This window comes from Triticum dicoccoides, chromosome 5A, assembly GCF_002162155.2.
Source record: "Triticum dicoccoides isolate Atlit2015 ecotype Zavitan chromosome 5A, WEW_v2.0, whole genome shotgun sequence".
NCBI classification, from domain to species: domain Eukaryota; kingdom Viridiplantae; phylum Streptophyta; class Magnoliopsida; order Poales; family Poaceae; genus Triticum; species Triticum dicoccoides.
The window spans coordinates 163,324,716-163,331,869 of NC_041388.1; positions in this window are offsets into that span (position 1 = coordinate 163,324,716).

The window sequence follows — 7,154 nt, forward strand, 5'->3', positions numbered from 1 at the left end:
GAGACAGAGGAAGAAGTTGGGTGCTGGGATAAGTGGAGGAGGGCCACCATGGGCCCACAAGGTAGGGGGGCGCGCCCTAGAGGGGGGCGCCCACCACCCTCGTGGCCAGGTGGCAGCTCCTCCCGCGGTAATTTTTGCATAGTAAATCCTCAAATATACCCGAAAAAATCATAGTAAATTGGCATGTCATTCTGAGGACTTTTATTTTTGGGATATTTTTATATTGCACGGATAAGTCAGGAAATAGACAGAAATTACTATTTTTACTTTATTTTGACTAAATAACAGAAAGTATAGAGAGGGTACAGAAGGTTTTGCTTCTAGTTTCATCCATCTCATGCTCGTCAAAAGGAATCCACTAACAAGGTTGATCAAGTCTTGTTAACAAACTCATTCGGATTAACATGAAACCGGAGAAATTTCGAATAACACTAGGTTACCTCAACAGGGATATGCACATCCCCAATAATAAGTATATCATATTTCTTCTTGACAGTAGGAAGAGGAAATTCAAAACCTCCAAATATAATCGATGGAATTTTCCAATAGAGTTGATACTATGAACTTGAGGTTGTTTCCTCGGAAAGTGTACCGTGTGCTCATTACCATTAACATGAAAAGTGACATTGCCTTTGTTGCAATCAATAACAGCCCCTGCAGTATTAAAAAAGGTCTTCCAAGAATAATAGACATACTATCGTCCTCGGGAATATCAAGAATAACAAAGCCCGTTAAAATAGTAACGTTTGCAACCACAACAGGCACATCCTCACAAATACCGACACGTATAACGGTTGATTTATCAGCCATTTGCAAAGATATTTCGGTAGGTGTCAGCTTATTCAAGTCAAGTCTACGATATAAAGAGAGAGGCATAACACTAACACCGGCTCCAAGATCACATAAAGCAATTTCAATATAATTTCTTTTAATGGAGCATGGTATAGTAGGTACTCTGGGATCTCCAAATTTCTTTGGTATTCCACCCTTAAAAGTATAATTAGCAAGCATGGTAAAAATCTCAGCTTCCAGTATCTTTCTTTAATTAGTAATGATATCCTTCATATATTTAGCATAAGGATTTGTTTTGAGCACATCAGTTAATCGCATACGCAGAAAGATAGGCCTAATCATTTCAGCAAAGCACTCAAAATCCTCATCATCCGTTTTCTTGTATAGTTTTGGAGGAAAAGGCATGGGTTTCTGAACCCAAGGTTCCCTTTCTTTACCATGTTTCCTAGCAACAAAGTCTCTTTTATCATAACGTTGATTCTTTGATTGTGGGTTATCAAGATCAACAGTAGGTTCAATTTCTACATCATTGTCATTACTAGGTTGAGCATCATCATGAACATCATCATTAATATTTTCATTAGGTTCATGTTCATTACCGGATTGTGTTTCAGCATCAGACATAGAGATATCATTTGGATTATCAGGTGGTTCAGCAATAGGTTCACTAGAAGTTTGCACAGTTCTATCATTTTTCTTTTTCTTCTTTTTAGAAGAACTAGGAACATCAATATTATTTCTCTAAGAATCTTGCTCGATTCTCTTAGGGTGGTCTTCAGGATACAAAGGTTCCTGAGTCATTCTACCAGTTCTAGTAGCCACTCTAACGGCATAATCATTTTTCTTACTATTCATTTCATCAACCACTTCTTTTTGAGCTTTAAGCACTTGTTCTACTTGCGTGGTAACCATAGAAGCATGTTTGCTAACAAGTTTAAGTTCACCTTTCATATTAGCCATATAATCACCCAAGCGTCTAATCATATAAGCATTTTCTTTTAATTGTCTACCAAAATAAGCATTGAAGTCGTCTTTCTTAAACATAAAGTTATCAAACTCATCCAAGCACTGACTAGCAATTTTAGTAGGAGAAACTTCAGCTTTATCATATATATAGAGAGAGAATTTACCTTTACTACCTGTGTCGGGATATCGGGGTCAGGAGGTTCTTCAATAAATAAAGGATTGAGCTCATAAGTTTCTTCAATAGGCGATGAATTAAGAACATGTATTTCTTCAATAGGAGGTAAATTCTTAACGTCTTTAGCTTTAATACCTTTCTCTTTCATAGATTTCTTTGCCTCTTGCAATATCTTTGGGACTGAGAAATAGAACACCTCTCTTCTTCGGAGTTGGTTTAGGAATAGGCTCAGTAATTGGAGCAGGAGCTGGCTCGGGAGCTGGCTCAGGAGGTGCCCAATTATTTTCATTTGTCAACATATTATTCAATAGAATTTCAGCTTCATCCGGTGTTCTTTCCCTGAAAAGAGAACCAACACAACTATCCAGGTAATCTCTGGAAGCGTCGGTTAGTCCATTATAAAAGATATCAAGTATTTCGGGTTTCTTAAGAGGATGATCAGGAAAGCATTAAGTAACTTGAGAAGCCTCCCCTAAGCTTGTGGGAGACTCTCTTCTTTAATGTGCACAAAGTTGTATATTTCCCTCAAATCAGCTTGTTTCTTATGAGCAGGGAAATATTTAGTAGAGAAGTAATAAATCATATCCTGGGGACTACGCACACAACCAGGATCAAGAGAATTAAACCATATCTTAGCATCACCATTTAATGAGAACGGAAATATTTTGAGTATATAGAGGTAACACGATCTCTCATCATTAGTGAACAGGGCAGCTATATCATTTAACTTAGTAAGATGTGCCACAACAGTTTCAGATTCATAGCCATAAAACGGATCAGATTCAACCAAAGTAATTATATCAAGATCAACAGCGAATTCATAATCCTTATCAGGAACACAAATAGGTTAAGTAGCAAAAGCAGGGTCGGGTTTCATTTTATCTCTAAGTGATTCTTTGTTCCATTTAACTAATAACCTCTCAAGCTCATATCTATCCCTGCAAGCTAAAATAGCGGCAGAAGATTCCATATCAAAAAGATAGCCCTCCGAAATAACAGGCATATTTTCATCATCACTTTCATCATCGTATTCAGATTCAATAGTTTCTTTTTCTCTAGCCCTAGCAATTTGTTCATCAAGAAATTCACTAAGGGGCACAGTAGTATCAGGCATAGAAGCAGTTTCATCGTAAGTATCATGCATAGCAGAAGTAGCATCATCAATAACATGCGACATATCAGAACGAATAGCAGAAGCAGGTTTAGGTGTCGCTAGCTTACTCATAACAGAAGGTGAATCAAGTGCAGAGCTAGATGGCAGTTCCTTACCTCCCCTCGTAGTTGAGGGATAGATCTTGGTTTTTGGATCTCTCAAGTTCTTCATAATGATAAGCAGATATAAATCCGAAGTGACTCAAAGAATAGAGCTATGCTCCCCGGCAACGGCGCCAGAAATTAGTCTTGATAACCCACAAGTATAGGGGATCGCAACAGCTTTCGAGGGTAGAGTATTCAACCCAAATTTATTGATTCGACACAAGGGGAGCAAAAGAATATTCTCAAGTATTAGCAGCTGAGTTGTCAATTCAACCAAACCTGGAAAGTTAGTATCTGGAGCAAAGTGTTTAGTAGCAAAGTAATATGATAGTGGTGGTAGCGGCAACAAAAGTAAAGACAACAAAAGTAATAATTTTTGGTATTTTGTAGTGATTGTAACAGTAGCAGTGGGAAAGTAAATAAGCGAGAACCAGTATATGGAAACTCGTAGGCACCGGACCAGTGATGGATAATTATGCCGAATGTGGTTCATCATGTAACAGTCACAACATAGGGTGACACAGAACTAGCTCCAATTCATCAATGTAATGTAGGCATGTATTCCGCATATAGTCATACGTGCTTATGGAAAAGAACTTGCATGACATCTTTTGTCCTAACCTCTCGTGGCAGCCGGGTCCTATTGGAAACTAAGGGATATTAAGGCCTCCTTTTAATAGAGAACTGGAACAAAGCATTAGCACATAGTGAATACATGAACTCCTCAAACTATGGTCATCACCGGGAGTGGTCCCGATTATTGTCACTTCGGGGTTGCCGGATCATAACACATAGTAGGTGACTATAGACTTGCAAGATAGGATCAACAACTCACATATATTCATGAAAACATAATAGGTTCAGATCTGAAATCATGGCACTCGGGCCCTAGTGACAAGCATTAAGCATAGCAAAGTCATAACAACATCAATCTCAGCACATAATGGATACTAGGGATCAAACCCTAACAAAACTAACTCAATTACAGGATAAATGTCATCCAACACATCACCGTCCAGCAAGCCTACGATGGAATTACTCACGCATGGCAGTGAGCATCATGAAATTGGTGATGGAGGATGGTTGATGATGACGACGGCGACGAATCCCCCTCTCTGCAGCCCCGAACGGACTCTAGATCAGCCCTCCCGAGAGGTTTTAGGGCTTAGCGGCGGCTCCGTATCGTAAAACGCGATGATTTCTTCTCTTTGATTTTTTTCTCTCCGAAAGCAAATATATAGTTGCAGTTGGCGTCGGAGGGCATCCAGGGGGCCCACGAGGTAGGGGGGCGCCCTAGAGGGGGGTGCCCCCACCCTCGTGGACAGGGTGTGGGCCCCCTGGTCTTCATCTTTGGTGAGCATTTATTATTATTTTTTCTAAGATGTTCCGTGGAGTTTCAGGTCATTCCGAGAATATTTGTTTTCTGCACATAAAACAACACCATGGCAATTCTGCTGAAAACTGCGTCAGTTTGGGTTAGTTCCATTCAAATCATACAAGTTAGAGTCCAAAACAAGGGCAAAAGTGTTTGGAAAAGTAGATACTACGGAGACATATCAACGCGGCGTGGTCAACATGGTCAACGAACGACATCCATCGAAAGTGGACTGTACGTGGAGAGGCTGACAGCTGGGTCCACTGCCGCACACAAGGAAATGCCTCCTTATTACGCGCAAAATAATGATTCCTCCACCTGACATCTGGGATCCACTGGAAGGGCCTCTGTATTTCGTGAAAAAATGTTCCCTCCGCTGACAGGTCGGACCCACCAACTATATCTTCGCACGCAAGGAAGTGCCTCCTTGTTGCGCACAAAAAATGAATACCTCCTGCCAGCTGGGACCCACCATAGTGGGAGGCTGACTTGTGGGCCTACTAAGTTGACGGGGACGGAGGGCTTTGTCAACTTAGTCAATATGAACAATTCTAGCTCCAGTGACCGTATGTTGTCCATCCAACGGCCTTAGTGCTTCTTCAACCTCTGGTCTTCTTGCTCCAGCCGCCCAAAGCAGCGCCGGTCGTGCCGCCTGCTCCTGCCTCCCGTGGCCGGCTGTACTGCCGCGGAGGCTTTACCTCCCCCATACTACTCCCACCACTGTCCAGGTCATCCCTCCACTCACCCACACCCCCTGTTATTCTGCAGCGATGGGAGCCTCACACCGCAGCCGAACCAGTGAACCCTCATACTCCTCTCCGCGTGGGCATCCACTGCCGCGACTTCTCCGGCTCCGCGTTGTCCCCTTCCTAGGCCTCGCCGTCGCCCACCGCCTTGGTGCTCTCGGCGCGGCGTGGTCAATTTGGTCAACAACCGACTTCCATCAGAAGAGTACTGTACGTGGAGAGGCTGACAGCTGGGTCCACGGCCACAGACCAGTTTTTTCATGATTTGCAAAGTAAGTCGCTTTGTCAGGCCTATTGGCTGCAAATCTTTCAAGACGAGGAGAGCTTCATTCTTCTGGCCGAGAAAATGGCCTATCAGTATTGAGAAAGATGGGTTGTACATTTTTAAAACACATCAAACTGGCAATTAGTTTCAAATTTCTTTTTTTTCATTTCAAGATTTTAAATTGCATTGATTTTTATGTGAAGACAATTTGTTGGATTTTATATTGATATACATTTATTTTTAAAATCAGTTTGAATGTGACTCGAAATTTTGGGATTAAAAACAGTTCGGACCGCACCAAAATATGCAAAATTTCGTATAATTTTTTAACTGTGGCCACAATATGTGTTGTAATGCTAACAAAAAGAATATGGGCTCCAAAAAAACCTTAAGAATGAGCAAATGGCCTGTAAATTATTAGAAATAATGGCAGATGGGCAATATGATGTCTTCCACAGATTTGAGGCTTTCCTAAAAAAGGTTGACGCACAAGCAGTGACTGTTCGATGTCCATCCAACGGCCGTCATGCTTCTTCAATTTCTGCTCTTCCTGCTCCAGCCGCTCAAACAAGTGCCGATGGGACTGCCTGCTCCCTCCTCCCCCCGGCCGGTTGTGCTGCCGCGCAGGCCTCACCGCCCCACCATACTCCCATCACTGGCCTAGCCATCCATCTACTCACCCACACCCATTGTTATTCTCTCGCGACGGCAGATGAACCAGTTAACCCTCGTACAGTCGTACTCCCCTCCGCGTGGAAAACAACTGCCGAGTCTTCCCTGCCTCCGAGTCGTTCCCTTGCTAGGCCTCGCCGTCGTCCACCGCCCTGGTGCTGTAGCGATGTAACACCCCGGATGTAACTTTCCCTATTTGTACTCCAACTCTTGCCATTTCCGGTGTTAAGTTATATTTATTTCCTCGGGTTCGGGTTTTTTCTCCGTGTGTTGTTGTCTTTGGCATGCATCTCATATCATGTCATCATATGCACTGCATTTGCATACGTGTTCATCTCATGCATTCGAGCATTTTCCCCGTTGTCCGTTTTGCATTCCGGCGCTTCGTTCTCCTCCGGTGGCCATTTCTAGCTTCCTTTCGTGTGTGGGGATTAAACATTTCCGGATTGGACCGAGACTTTCCAAGAGGCCTTGGTTTACTACCGGTAGACCGCATGTCAAGTTTCGTGCCATTTGGACTTCGTCTGATACTCCAACGGTTAACCGAGGGACCGAAAAGGCCTCGTGTGTGTTGCAGCCCAACACCCCTCTAATTTGATCCAAAACCCACCAAACTCTACTCCATGTCCTAGAGCGTTCGATCACGATCGCGTGGCCGAAAACCGCACCTCATTTGGACTCTCCTAGCTCCACTTATGCCTATAAATAGACCCCCTCCATTTCGGATCTCTCCTCCCCCACGAAACCCTAGAAAAATCCTCCGCGCGCCGGCCGGACACATCCGTCCCCGGCCGGACACGTCCGCCGCCGCCGCCAGCCTCTCCGCAGCCGCCACATGGCAGCCGGCCGCCTCCGCTGCCGCGAGCCCGCCAGGCCCGGGGACGGCCCCCGAGGCCCATCGCCCGA